At 41.7% G+C, this 15,197-nt stretch overlaps 1 protein-coding gene across 1 annotated transcript in view; it reads right to left on the bottom strand.

Annotated features, from left to right (window-relative positions):
- The window catches only part of TMPRSS9 (transmembrane serine protease 9), a 174,302-nt gene that overhangs the window by 35,876 nt on the left and 123,229 nt on the right, over window positions 1-15,197 (bottom strand). The window lies entirely within an intron of this gene.

Below are 15,197 nucleotides of genomic sequence, written 5' to 3'. Positions count from 1 at the left end.
AAATTTGGCACGAGCATTGATTATGTCATAAATAGGAAAAGCGAATGGGTCCCAACTCCATTATTCAATTCTAGCGCAAAAGAATTAGCATCCAAATTTTACGTACGGAATCTAATTTTCTCACTTTCCGGTGTCATAGAAACATGAAATTTGGCACGAGCATTGATTATGTCATAAATAAGAAAAGTTAATAGGTCCCAACTTGATTATTCAATTCTAGCGCAAAAGAATTGGCATCGAAATTTTACGTGCGGAATGTAATTTCTTCACTTTCCGCTGTCATAGAAACGTGAAATTTGTCACGAGCATTGATTATGTCATAAATAGAAAAAGCTAATGGGTCCCAACTCCATTATTCAATTCTATGCGCAAAAGAATTAGCGTCGAAATTTTACGTGCGGAATGTAATTTCTTCACTTTCCGGTGTCATAGAAATGTGAAATTTGGCACAAGCATTGATTATGTCATAAATAGGAAAAGCTAATGGGTCCCAACTCCATTATTCAATTCTATGCGCAAAAGAATTAGCGTCCAAATTTTACGTGCGGAATGTAATTTTTTCACTTTCCGGTGTCATAGAAACGGGAAATTTGGCACGAGCATTGATTATGTCATAAATAGGAAAAGTTCATAGGTCCCAACTCGATTATTTAATTCTAGCGCAAAAGAATTGGCGTCGAAATTTTACGCACGGAATGTAATTTTTTCACTTTCCGGTGTCATAGAAACGGGAAATTTGGCACGAGCATTGATTATGTCATAAATAGGAAAAGCTAATGGGTCCCAACTCCATTATTCAATTCTAGCGCAAAAGAATTGGCGTCAAAATTTTACGTGCAGAAGGTAATTTTTTCACTTTCCGGTGTCATAGAAACGGGAAATTTGGCACGAGCATTGATTATGTCATAAATAGGAAAAGCTAATGGGTCCCAACTCGATTATTCAATTCTAGCGCAAAAGAATTAGCGTCCAAATTTTATGTACGGAATGTAATTTTTTCACTTTCCGGTGTCATAGAAACGGGAAATTTGGCACGAGCATTGATTATGTCATAAATAGGAAAAGTTCATAGGTCCCAACTCGATTATTCAATTCTAGCGCAAAAGAATTAGCGTCCAAATTTTACGTGCGGAATGTAATTTTTTCACTTTCCGGTGTCATAGAAACGGGAAATTTGGCACGAGCATTGATTATGTCATAAATAGGAAAAGTTAATGGGTCTCAACTTGATTATTCAATTCTATGCGCAAAAGAATTAGCGTCCAAATTTTATGTACGTAATCTAATTCTCTCACTTCCTGATGTCATTTTATATAAAGTAAACGTCACATGGTTACCTCCACGTGGTGTTTCCTGGGTAACGCAGAGAATTTTGCAAAATGGTGAACATATGTTTTTCCTCAGTATCTCTAAAGTATCCACGACTTCATAAGATTTTCCGTGTGAACACCAGATAAACACCAGTACCAAATTAACTCGGGCGAAGCCGGGTATATCAGCTAGTATATTATATATACATATTAAATCACAATTCTAATAAAATCATCCGGACGAGTTATTCTTATGCGTTTCTGTTGAGTAATTCCAAGGAATCCACAATACTCTTTCCCACCCAAAATAAATTAGAGCCGGGGAGCGTGTGGGTGGCAGGGAGACTGGATTGGAAAGGGTTAAGGAAAACCCAGTAAAACATGTTCCTACTTCATCTGTTTAATGAATGCAATTGTGAGACAGCCATAATAGCCTTGTGATACATATAAAGGTATGTTCACACATGGTGGAAATGCTGCACCATTTTACAGGATCAGCAATACAGATGAGATCGCAGAAAATTTTATCCACATGCTGCAGAAACAATCTGCAGCATAAATGAATCTGTTATGTGGAAGGTAAATGCGCAGCGTGTCAATTTATAATTTGGATTTTCCGTGTGGATTTTGAAATGGGTAAAATCTGTGTCAAAATCCACATCAAAATCCGGTGTGGATTTCATCGTGGACTTTGGAACAGTTTTTGAATGTGAATGAGTACTATGGATGTGTTACAGATGACATTGCACCATCTGCCATCAGTATTTCATCATTGTTTGATCTGTATTTGTCTCCATATTTGCTGTCATCGATTTTATTTTCTACTGGGTAAATACGGATTTGTACTTGCACAATAGAAAATAACACCAGTTTGCGGTTTCAAAACAGAGATATGGAAAATACGGGCATGTCAATAGATACATAGATTTACATTAGCTCCATACTATGGTCAGTAAAACACAGACAAAATACGGAGCTAAAACTACACTCGTCTGAAAGTGTCCTAAGGAGCGTTGCAATGATGTAAGGGATCTCATCCTATGGGCCTCACTTTTACTTGCTGCAGATTTTGTCACACCATTGATAAGACACCGCTGGGTTCTCCTGTTCTCTGCACTTACCCCTGCACATGTCATACTCACAGGGCATGCCCATAATACTGTACTATAGAAGTGTGATACAATGGAATACCTCCACAGAATACAGTAGAGGTGCAGAAGGTCTTCAGACCCTTTCTTTTTTTTAAATATTTTGTTATGTTGTGGTCTTATGCAAATCAAAAGAAAATTCAATTTTCCCCCCAACATTCTGCACTCCATACCGCATAATGACTAAGTGAAAACAGGATATTAGAGATTTTAGTTTTTAATGATTAAATAAATTACAAAGATTTCACATTAACAGAAATATTTAGACTCATTGGTATAACACTTGAACTTTAGCTCTGGGGGCCTCCTGTTTCTCTTGAACATCTTTGAGGTGGTTAAAAAGTTATTAGGGGAAAAATAATAAAGGGTGATGAGGAGAAAGCAAATCTGTTAAATTGTTTTTTTGCCATTGTATTCACTCAGGAAAATGAAATGTCAGATGAAATGCAGAGTGACAAAGTAAACTCTCCTTTAAATCTCACCATTCTAACACAGAAAGTAAAAACAAAAAAACACAAAAATGGCCAAATACTTACGATTGTGTAACATGGAGGGTGCACAAAATGTGTAGTGGATATCCGCCATATCTATATTTTCAGGGAAATGACATACATTTTATGTGTAGTGGACAGTGGACCTGTTTTTCATATGTTAGGCATTTTGTATACCAGTGACAGGATTATTCCATTTTGTTTATTCTTCTACAAATATAGATAGATTCTTTGTGTATCCAATGTATTCACTTCCTTATATGTAAAAAATGATGAAACTTTCCATTCTCTAAACTCCTATAGATGCAAGCAGAAGCTAGCATTTAACATTTAGCAAGAATGCTCTATTTCTTGATTCTTAGTAACTTTAGCAGGGTAAAATCAGACATAAGTAACCGCAGTCTGAACCATTACCGCTTTTAGCTAACGCAATAGTAACACAAGCAGTTTTATGGGAAACTTAAGCAAATAATATAGGAAATTTATGCAATTAATAGTTCAAGCTGTAACCTCCAATCATATCGGAGTAACCACACGTGGGTTCAAGACAACCCACTCATCTTGTCCTGCCCTCTCCAGACTGATACCACGTGATGGCCAATAACAGATGACCGGATGATGGAAGAATTTCAAGATGCTTATCCAATAATTAAACAATACGTTGTATCTATGTAATCTTTGACCTGCCCAGATGGGCAGATATGTTAAACTCTTTAAAAGAGGCTGCACGCCCACAAATAAAGGAAGTAAGGAAGTTTTCATATGCTGATCTTGTGTCAGTGTGATTGCTTCAGGCTGTGCGCACAGTCTCATAACCAATTAATTAATCTGGAAGGATGCAAACATTTCCTATTGAGTAGGCCGTGGACTCACAAAGGAAACCCATGACAGTTAGTGGCCCGTACGGGGAGTGGTCGATAGGATCTGAAGACGATCCGAAACAAGGTACGGACATAGGCAATCTTGGACCTGGCGGGCCCAACAAATCATCAGAACACGGTAAGATAAATTATCTATACCTGTGTGGCTGACTCCAAGCTCGCCTATGTGCCGCGTCAAGGCCGATCGATTGGGATCCGCACGACAGGTATTTTAAGTCTCGACCACGTAACAGAGCCTGTCATAAGAACAAAAAGGAGTGTTTGCATGCCTGTTGTCTTGAGAGTACTGGTTAACTGGTGACGTCAATAGGCTGTCCCGGGCAGGGCCTGTACAAGGTTTTTCCACTCCTGGAGGGAGGAGGGAACTGTCAGGTAGCCTGCGCAGAGACTCAACTCCTGGAAAGTCTGGGTGCCAGACTGGGAGAGAGAGAGAGAGAGACTGTCAGAAGGTCTGATTAGGGTTTTTCCACTCCCGGGAAATCTGTAGTCAGGCTTGGGAGGAGGGAACTGTCAGACGTGTATCCCGAGGGGCAGTGAGACTAAGCCAGCCGTACTGGTGTTCTGTCTATTTGTGTGTACATCCCACCTCCATGTCTTGTCCCGATTGTAAGAAAGGGTTATTGTTAACCATAAGCACATGGGGATGGGAGATCTGTAAGCAGGATAACCCCTACCCCATTCACCAGTGTGGCTATGGTCCACTGGTTGAGGGTTACTATCCACACTTATTTGTTTATCGTTTGAACGTTCATGAGTGGATCCCTCTGTCTGAGGGTAGATTATTAAACTGTGTAGCGGCAGAAATGCTAGAGACTCTAGGGCAGGACATACTGTGTCCGACGTCTGAGGAGAATCCTATAATCATAAATCTGGCTGCCATGATTGAGATTGAGAGGCAGCAAACATTATACCAAGGCCAAGTCTTACACCCTCCAGAAAAGTGTGGAAGGTGTGGAGAGTCAAGTTATCATTGATTAATCAAGCAATCTTTCTGTGTGCTCAAAACGTCCTACCTGTCCGTTATATAGAGTTACTGTGCTTGTCTGTTGTGTAGAGCTAATCCTGCTGAGTTGTTTATATAGAAATAGTCTGTTGACTATTATATAGAATTAGTAGCAGTCCTACTCAAACTTTAAGAAGGGATTGTTGGCAATGAGAAGCATTGGCTGGGTTATACAGCGGCAGTACACAGCGGCGTTGTGGGTTTGGAATTCATAGGTTAGATATGCATTATTGGATCCCTTCTAGTAAAGGCAGACTGCTAAACTGTGTTGCTGTTGAATTGTTTGAAAGTATAGGATGTGATACATTGTGCCAGTAGGCGGCAGAGAGAGAGAGAATCAATACGTGACAAGGTGAATGTTGACAAGAGAAATAGATAGATAGATATATATGTATGTGAATGTATACAAAGGGTTAACCGAGTTTGTTTCAGTAAGAGAGAAAGGCTGCTTGCTCGACCCCCTTACTTCCTCATTTTCTAGGAGGAAGTGCTGTAACACTAAATGTAAGAAATAACTTTGTTGCTTTAATAGGAATAAATGATTATAATGAATGCAATGAATTATACTGTCTTAGAAGGCAGGTAAGAGAAGTTTTAAGGCACATAGTGTCTAGGGTCACAGATGGACATTTAGTGATTAACTAAATTGTTAGAGCAGGTGGATTAGACCCAAGCGATAGAAGAGAAAGCAAATTCATGTGCTGTGACAAATAACAGCTACTGTTCGTATGTCTTGCTATGTAATCTAATCTTTGTTGTACGTCCTTCATACAAATGTAAGGAGTTATATGCCACTCACATCCTGAGGGGGCTTTTTAAGAATACAAGGGTTAAAGAATGCAGAAAATGTTGCGTTACAAACTGTAACAAACTGCATAGTCCGCCGTGCCCACCAGAAAATACATCTATGCTCACCACTATACCACCAACATCTATGTTTGCCAAGTCCCCAAAATCGATTGTAACCACATACAATGTTAGGTGGTCACAGCTGTGACCGTAAAGTTACAACATAGTAGTTATACATTAGACGTTAGAATTTCCGTGAATGTCAGCCAGAGGGAGAGAAGGCGGGCTGAAATGGCGTCGGTACCCACGCATGCCAAAGACACCAGCGTTCAATATAACAAGAAGAAAGTCCGATAGCAGCACAAATTGTGAGACCCCAACCAGGGGCTGCGCATACAGCATGCAATAGCCAAAGCGAAGTGACTGGATCCTTGTCACTACAAAAAGTGTATACCATAAAGAAGAAAAAGCTTCAGCAGCATCCAAGGTGCAAATTCAGTATCCAAAAGGTTTTATTTTCCCATCACAAAAAACAAGCAGGCAACGTTTCGGCCATGTTGGCCTTTGTCAAGCTTGACAAAGGCCAACATGGCCGAAACGTTGCCTGCTTGTTTTTTGTGATGGGAAAATAAAACCTTTTGGATACTGAATTTGCACCTTGGATGCTGCTGAAGCTTTTTCTTCTTTATAGCGTTCAATATAACAGTTTAGTTGTATAACAGTTCAGTAAATAAGGAGATAGAATAATATCTCAGTCACTCAGCAACCTTTGGCACACAATATGTGAATTATAGTATGTTACCAATCAGATGGAGATGCCTGGCATCTAAGACTGCATCTGCTCCGGTCGCCGGTTTAAAATGTCAGTTGGTTTCCCATTCGACTAGGGATAGTGTAGAAGGCCGTAGGTTCCACCGAGGGCGCACTCTGCGGGGTGTTAACTTGTACAGATAGAGGACGTGGATACCTGAAAAACATAGCCCGGGGGGGGGTCCATGTCCTCCTTCTGAGGTGAGGTAGGGATTACACTCACCCTAAGAGTAGGGCCTTGTGGGCTATGGGGAAGCCCTGACGCTAGAGGGGCGACCAGGAACAAGTCTGGGACACGTTCTCCCTAATACTCCTGTCTCTTTGTCTGTTCCATTTTGTGTTACAGAATTAATGTACATTGTGGTCTGCGGAGGGCAAGGAGGGGCTGTACGGGGGAGAGATTTTAAAAAGAGGAAGTCACTGGGAGAAGCATTAGTACTGCAGCGTACAGCAGTACCAGGGTAGATAAATTAGCAGACAGTATAAAATTAAATAAATTACAGGGAGTTAGGTATAGATCTAGGTTAAGCGGAGAAGCCAAAGAATGGGAAACAAGCAGGTAACGATAAGGCCTCGTATCCATAGGAGGGACGGGGCAGATTGACCCGTAAATTGTAAAATGTAAATTGTGTGATGCATAAGACTTTACTTGGTTGTGATGTGTATCCGAGGACTGCTATCTTTGAATGAAAATATAAGGAAGCAAGTGATCAGCCAAATTCAGAGGGGTGAAGCTAGATGATGCAAGAATACTCTTGTCCACAAAGGAGGGGTGAGAATCTTGGGCAGCCAGAAAAAGTTTTGTTTTATTTTTCCTCCGGTCTCAAATTTGATGAGACATTGCAGGCAGATTAGATTAAATTAGATTAAATTAATAATGAATTATCTTAAAGGATATCACATTATAAATATGGCTGCCCTGATGGAAGGCATGTCTCTGTTATTGGCACTGATATTTTACAAACCCTATCTGCATCCATCATAATGGCGCCAGATGGATCGGTACGGGTTGGGACTTCAGATGCCATTTCAGAAGAAATTTTTGTAAATTAACTGCTCTTTTGGTGGAACCGACTTATGTGTTTGGCCTGATAGCTGCTGCAGATACTCAGCTTTCCACACGGTTCCTGACAAATTATGGGCCACCTACAAGACAGACATAGGGAAATTGAATGTACCCCCCCCCCCCCCCATGATGATACATCAGAAACCAGGATACACACCCCTGGGTCAAACAGTATCCCCTTAGTTTCAAAAAAAAAAAAAAAGGGTGAAGGGTTAGCCACGCATGTTGGATACTGTGTGCTGATGATTTTGGAAAAACTGCCGACCGGCCACAATTTCACTGTTAATTTCCCTTGCAGAAGAAGAAGATGGCTGCAAGGCCTGGAGGCCTCCAAAGAAAAAAACCCCCAGTTCTGCAGGAAAGGTCGTTCTCCTGGATCATTGTTTAGCCAGGGAACTAGACATCGGACAGAGGAACAAAAGGCTGCTGTCCAGGCCATACCTGTACCTACATCCGTTGCCAAACTCCGCACCTTTCTGGGCCTTGTTTCTTACTGCCGCCCATGGATCTATTCTGGCCATGTGACGACAGTATTGACACAAAAGCACGGAGGATAACCACGGCCACTGGGATACTACTCCATGAGGTTGGATCCAGTGACTCGAGGAGCTCCCTCATGTGTTTGCGCGGTGGCAGCAGTACAGGCAATGGTTGACGAATCTTTTGAGTTGGTATTGGACTACCCCTAGTGGTCCTCACCCCAAATGACATCCAGAGCATACTCATGCAAGTGCAACCCAAGCACTTATCTCTGGCCTGTTAGATCTGGCTACAATGTGCTCTTTCCATGCCTCTCCTAATATTTCTTTCCAACGTTGTACTACCTTGAACCCGGGTACTCTTCTTTTAATCGGGTATTCCGGTTCAAACGGGGGAGGGGAGGCATAGGTGATCTGAGTATGGCAGATCAGCTATTTTTTAAATTTTTAAAATTCTTTACAACAATATTCTGATAAAAACTGTTAGTAGAACCCACTGTTAACAATGCATATTTTGAGTTTTCCTTTTGTAGATGGTACCAGGGTGAGGATTGATGACTCCAAACCAGATATGCAGAGGTCACACAACAAGATTTCCTAAAAGCAGAAGCTCTGCCCCCGCATGTCTCAGTGCAAGAAGCGGAACTGAAGGCCCTCACTGAGGCATGTAGAGTGGCGAAAGGTAAGATGGCAATCCTTTACACTGACTCCTGGTATGCATTTGGCATAGCTCATGATTACAGCCCAATATGGAAGCCCAGACAGTTTTTTTACCTTAGCAGGACAACCAGTTAAGCATGGTGCAGCGGTGCAGAGTCTCATGGAGGCCCTACTACTACCTGGCAGTGGAGAGCTCACACCGATTCCTACAATGGAGAAGCGAGAGACGACACCCTCGCCGACAGCACAGCAAAGACAGCGGCCCTCAAGCCATGGAAGAAAGAAGAAAAGATACTGACAGCATGAGTCAGTGAAAAAACTTTGGACATTGACAAAAACTTTGGGCATTGACAAAAACTTTGGACATTGACAAAAACTTTGGACATTGATATGCTAAGGACTTTACAGTTACAAGCCAACGAGGAAGGAAAGCAAAAATGGACTAAAAATGGGAGCAACAGAATAGGACGGTGTATGACGAACAGTCAGCAGAACTTGCCTACAGAGGTCCTTATGCCCCATGATGTCCCAACTGGTACACAGAAAGACATACCTATCAAAAGCAGCAATGATGTCGACGCTGAACGAGAATGGGTGACATCTGGGTTCTCTGTAGCTGCTGCATCATTTGTCCAGTTTGCATGATCTTTGCCATATGCGAGTCAGGACAGAAGTAAGGTGGCCATATAACACTTGCCTAGTCCACTCTACCCATTTCAGAGATTGCCAAATTGACTACATTAAGCTCCCACCTGTTGGGAAGTATGAATATGTGCTTGTTGTTGGAGTCTTTTCAGGTCGGAGGCCCCCCCTGATACTAAGGTAAATGAGCAGGTAACAACACACAGAAGCTCATGAATGAGGTAATCTGCAGATACAGGGTACCGGAAGTGAATGAGTTAAACGAAGGTACACACTTCACAGGTGAATTAATACAACATCATGTCTGCTCTGGGTACATCCCAGGCCTTTTACACACCCTACCATACACGGAGTAGTGGGGAAGTAGGAAAGATGAACGGTACCCCAGAAATCTAAGATACAAAGGCAATGGAGAAAACGGACTACGTGTCTTTCATTAGCCTGTTTCCTCAGTTAGGTATATACCTAACAGGAGAAGAGAAAAAATAAATAATAATAAGTTTAAAACATTGTGTATTTAGAACACTGTGATAGGTTTCCGCTAAGATTTTGCTTTATTTTATCTGCAGTGCACTCTGCTCATGCCACACAACATGCCAGCGTTACAACGCCCCCGGTCCCACTACCTTGCCGCCTCTGGAAAAGGGAAGTGGGAATAATCACCTTGTAGTTTTTCCTTCCAGACTGATAGATATGATTGTGCACTTACTAATGAGACAGAGGTTCAGTCATGTTGATCAGTCATTAGATAGCACTAATTTTGCACTCTTTGTGGATGAATTGAGGTAGCGTCAAGAAGGCGGGTTCTACACAAATTATGCAGTGTTTACCTGAAATAGTAAAAGCCGAACCTCTCCTAACCTAATGCCTTGAGATCCCAGGTGGTAGCTTAGACCTCCACATGTACAGAGAGGGCGTAGGGGTACCTATGAGGGTACCAGATGAATATAAAGCCAGAGATCAAGTTAAAGCAGGATGGGTCTGGTCCTGTGGTAATTTGTCCTACACAAATATCCCCACCAATATTTCAGGAGGGCCATGCGCACTGTCCCGGCTAAGTATCCTTATGTACCAAAGACCCGATTGCCATGAACCCACACCTAGGTATCGGAGGGGCATTTACTGCCTGAGCGACAGTTGTGAAAGACCGCCCACTCTGCTGAGTTTTCAGAACATTCTACACTAGAGTTTATTCTGATAAAGAAGTTATTAATTATATTTGTCACCTTTATAGTCATCCTAATTTCTATTTGTTGTTGTGTACAGTGTATTCCAACCCCGATGACTACCTGTTCCACCCCGATGACTACCTGCTCCATTGTGTGCCTACCATGATCTGGGACGTCGAGGAGGGTCAATGGTTGAGGATTAATGTGGGGTAGAGTAGGGACAGTTAGTGTAGTTAGTTTAGTGAAACGGATAGTTTCAAGGGGGGTTTGTAGTGGATATCCGCCATATCTATATTTTCGGGGAAATGGAAATGGACATACATTTTATGTGTAGTGGACAGTGGACCTGTTTTTAATATGCTAGGCATTTTGTATACCAATGACAGGATTATTCTATTTTGTTTATTCTTCTACAAATATAGATATATTCTTTGTGTATCCAATGTATTCACTTCCTTATATGTAAAAAATGATGAAACTTTCCATTCTCTAAACTCCTATAGATGCAAGCAGAAGCTAGCATTTAACATTTAGGAAGAACACTCTATTTCCCGATTCTTAGTAACTTTAGCAGGGGTAAAATCAGACATAAATAACCGCAGTCTGAACCGTTACCGCTTTGAGCTACCGCAATAATACCCCAAGCAGTTTTACTGGAAACTTATGCAAATAACATGGGAAATTTATGCAATTAATAGTTCAAGCTGTAATCTCCAATCATATCGGAGCAACCACACGTGGGCTCAAGACAACCCACTCATCTCGTCCTGCTCTCTCCAGACTGATACCATGTGACGGGTGGTCACACAAGAGGCACGCTACCGTATTTGCAAAATTAATATTACCCTCACACCTGAGATCATCCTCTTGAACATGGATATCTCAGGCCTCCCAGCAAATTCAAAATTGTCTCATTCCTCATAAATGCAGCCAAAATCGTAATCCTTAGGTACTGGAAAGACTGCAAAATTGCCTCCTCACTAGAGCAGTATAAGGAAGTGAATACTATATGTTCCTTTGAGAAAATCAAAGCTAGACGAGAAGGGGATCTGGAGAAATTTATAAACCTTTGGAGCCCCTGGTTTACCTCCCCACATGGAGCCTCGGGCCCATCTCCATGAAGGTTGACACCCCCTAACCATTGGTTTCCCTTTTCCTAGTGGGTGATTGCAAGTTGTATCTAATACATTTCATCTCTTTTCTTTTCCAAGAATTTTATTGCATTTTCATCAGAACTGTCAATGTTTCCCTGTTGTATACAGAATTGAATGATTGTATTGTGATTACCCGATCTTTACCTTTACCACTGTTGTATCCCCCCACCCTTCCTCCCAAAATTAAAAATAAAGAATATATATACAAATAAAATCTTTGAACAAATTATTAAACAGCATGTATGCAAGTACTTGGGTTTGTAACAAACAAGTAATGCCAGACAGATGTAATTCCTTCTATGACTGAATCACCGACTGGGTTGATCAGGTATTTGCAGTAGATATAGTATATCTTGACTTTAGTAATGCATTTGACAAAGTATCTCATAACATACTTATTGAGAAAATGACCAAATATGGTATTCACAAGGCAACTGTTAGGTGGATTCACAACTGGCTGATTGATCCTACTCAGAGTGGTCATAAATGGCTGCACATCCAAGTGGAAGAATGTGTCAAGTGGGGTACCAGAAGGCTCTGTCCTAGGCCCAGTGTTGTTCAACATTTTTTTAAATGGTTTGGAGGAGGGAATTGATTGAAAACTGGTCAAATTTGCCAACGACACAAAGTTAGGAGGGATAGCCAACACTAAAGAAGAGAGAGAGCGTATTCAAAAAGATCTAGAAAAGCTTGAACAGTGGGCGTTAACTAAGAGAATGGTATATAACAAGGAGAAATGCAAAATCCTACATCTGGGCAAGAAAAATGAAAAATAGCACATACAGAATGGGAGGAATTGGGCTAAGCAGCAGCACATGTGAAAAAGATTTGGGTATACTAATAGATCATAGACGGAACATGAGTCAACAATGTGATGCAGCAGTTAAAAAGGCAAACACATTTCTGAGAAGCATAAAGTCTAGATCACGTGAGGTAATTATCCCCTTCTTCTCTTTCTTAGTCAGACTTCATCTAGAATACTGCATCCTTTCTGAGTACCCCACTTTACAAAAGACATAGACAAACTGGAGCAGGTTCAGAGAAGAGTTACCAAGATGGTGAGCGGTCTGCAAATCATGTCCTATGAGGAAAAGTTAAAGGATCCAGGAATGTTTAGCTTGCGAAAAAAAAGGCTGAGAGGAGACTTAATAGCTGTCTACAAATATCTGAAGGGCTGTCACAGTGCAGAGGGATCAGCCCTATTCTCATTTGCACAAGGAACGACCAGAAGCAATGGGATAAAGCTAAAAGGGAGGAGACACAGATTAGATATTAGAAGAAACTTTCTGACAGTGAGGGTGATCAAAGAGTGGAACAACTTACCACTGGAGGTGGTGAGTTCTCCTTTAATGGAAGTGTTCAAACAAAGGCTGGACAAATATCTGTCTCGGATGATTTAGTGAATCCTGCACTGAGCAGGGGGTTGGACCAGATGACCCTGGAAGTCGCTTCCAACTCTACCATTCTATGATTCTATGATTAATGGAAAGCTGAATGGAACAAAGTACAGAGATACGTATTATTAATGAAAACGTGATCCTCCAGCAAAAGAATGAGCCTGGGTACACGGTCAAGAGAACACAGGAGTGATTTAGGGACATCTCTGTGAATGTCCTTGAGTGGCCCAGCCAGAGCCCTACCTTGAAGCCAAATGAACATCTCTGGAGAGTTCTGAAAATGGCTGTCCGTAGATGTCCCCCCATCCAACCTGATAAAGCATGAGAGGATCTGCAGAGAAGAATGGCGGAAAATGCCCAAATCCAGGTGTGCAAACCTTGTGGCATCATATCCAAAATGACTGGAGGCTGTAAACACTGCCAAGGGTGCTAAAACTAAAGGCCCATTTACACGGGACGAATGTTGGGCAAACGATGCCTGACACTTGTTCTCGCGTTGCTGCACTGGAGCTAGTATTGCTAGCTCACAGTGGGGAAGCTGGAGAAGATTCCTCTCCTTGCGCTCCCCCGCCCCTCTCTCTTGACTTAACATAGCAGCCGTTCAATACTGAACAGCTGCTATTTACATTGAGCGATAAGCGATCAGCTCATCGCCCATCATTTATGCAGCATAAACGATGGGCGATGAGCTTATCGCTTATTGCTCAGTATAAATAGCAGCCATTCAGTACTGAACGGCTGCTATGTTAAGTCAATGGAGAGGGGCGGGGGAGCGCAAGGAGAGAAATCTCCTGCAGCCTCACCGCCCCCCTGCTGGCCGCTCTGTGAGTAACAGCACGGGAGCGAGGACACACAGGAACAAGTGTCGGGCATCGTTTGTCCGACATTCGTCCTGTGTAAATGGGTCTTAAGACTGGAGTACAGGGTGTGAATACTTATATGAATGCCAAATGTTAGTTTTTAAATTTTTTTTTAATTTACAAAGATTTCTAACATTGTGTTTTCACTTTGTCATTTTGGGATATTGAGTACAGAATGATGGGAAAACTTGATTTAAAAAAAAAAATGTGCACAAGGCCACAATATAACAAAATATACAAAAAGTGAAAGAGGCTAAAGATTTTCCTGACCCATAGTATATTAGCAGAATGGTGGCTCAGTGGTTACCACTGTTGCCTTGCAGCACTGGGATCCTGGGTTGAAATCCAACAAAGGACAACATCTGCATGGAATACGTTCGTTCTTGTGTTTGCAATGGTTTCCTCCCACACTTGATAAACATACTAGGGCCTCATGTCCATGGACATGCATGGTTTCCAAATGTGGAATCCCGCAGTGGTTTCAAGCCATGCCCTCAAAATACATTTTCTGGCCTGTCCGGCTGCCATGCAGTTCTTCTCCATCGTGGCCTTCTTTCTTCTGCACGGCGGATGCATCCGGGCACACCAGCGGCGTGCTGCCTAGATGCTCTATGCTTTTTGTAAAAGAATCTTCTGCTTTCCTGCGGATCCGCAGTAGGGACGCAGTGTCAGCTGCATCTTTGCCGCAGCTCTGATGGTTTTCATTGACTTCAATGGAAGCAGTCCATGCGGGAAACCACAGAAAATAGGGAATGCTGCAGGCGGTTCCTGTGCGTGCAGTCCACACGCCGGTAAAAAATGACATCCGCAGGTACTTAATTACCCGTGTATGCTCAATGAATGTCTATGAGCATATTGAACTGTGGATCATCTGAGCAGAATCCACAATTCAATTTTGCCCCTTGGACATGAGGCCTAAGTCCACACTAGTATTTTTTGTTTCTATCTAGCTGTTGCGTTGTGGCAGCATTTAAATGGGAATGAGAAACACAAGCAAATAGATGGTTCATATTTGTTTCCATTTTCGATTGACAGCAATGTTAAAACACACAGAAAAGTTGCAATTTGTTTTGGTTCCGTTTTTTGAACTGGGAACAAAGGCGCAGCAGTCTGTGTTTTTGTTCCAGTGTGAAAAGCGGAATGGAGGAGGAAAATACAGAAATTGATTGAAACTGAAGGTTTTCAGTTTCAATATATTTTTATTCCTGGAATGGAAAACAGAACACTAGTGAGAAAAGTCCCTAAGAGATGAACTCAATGGGGACAACATCAAGTGACATGATTTCAGAATATGAATGTAATATATAAATAAGTACAATAAATAAAAATACTGTATGT

Source organism: Eleutherodactylus coqui, chromosome 7 (genome assembly GCF_035609145.1).
Source record: "Eleutherodactylus coqui strain aEleCoq1 chromosome 7, aEleCoq1.hap1, whole genome shotgun sequence".
In the NCBI taxonomy this organism is placed as follows: Eukaryota; Metazoa; Chordata; class Amphibia; order Anura; family Eleutherodactylidae; genus Eleutherodactylus; species Eleutherodactylus coqui.
The sequence above is the reverse complement of the archived record's forward strand: the minus strand, read 5'-3'. Positions and strand labels throughout refer to the sequence as shown.